Source organism: Penaeus monodon, chromosome 34, assembly GCF_015228065.2.
Source record: "Penaeus monodon isolate SGIC_2016 chromosome 34, NSTDA_Pmon_1, whole genome shotgun sequence".
NCBI classification, from domain to species: domain Eukaryota; kingdom Metazoa; phylum Arthropoda; class Malacostraca; order Decapoda; family Penaeidae; genus Penaeus; species Penaeus monodon.
In genome coordinates this window covers 28,925,578-28,925,827 of record NC_051419.1, presented here as the reverse complement: position 1 = coordinate 28,925,827, position 250 = coordinate 28,925,578, and the positions used below count along the sequence as shown (strand labels likewise).

At 36.8% G+C, this 250-nt stretch overlaps 1 protein-coding gene across 1 annotated transcript in view; it reads left to right on the top strand.

The window, feature by feature from the left end:
• The window catches only part of LOC119594683, a 13,196-nt gene that overhangs the window by 999 nt on the left and 11,947 nt on the right, over nucleotides 1-250 (top strand). The window lies entirely within an intron of this gene.

The window sequence follows — 250 nt, the reverse complement described above, 5'->3', positions numbered from 1 at the left end:
TATAATTGACTAATCTCGGTTCTTCCTTCTTCCTTATTTACTTTCCTCGGGGTTATTAATCTTCGTCAGGGAGAAGGCGTCATTCCAATTAATTTTCTTTTATGACTTATATGTATTTTTGTTTGAGCTTCTGAAAACGAATCGTTTTTCATGCTGGCTATGGTTTTGTGGAAGCGGATATTATCCTTTTTCATTATAATTGTTATGGTGGGTGTTATTTCCGCTGCAGTTGTCGTGCTGCTGGTGGTAA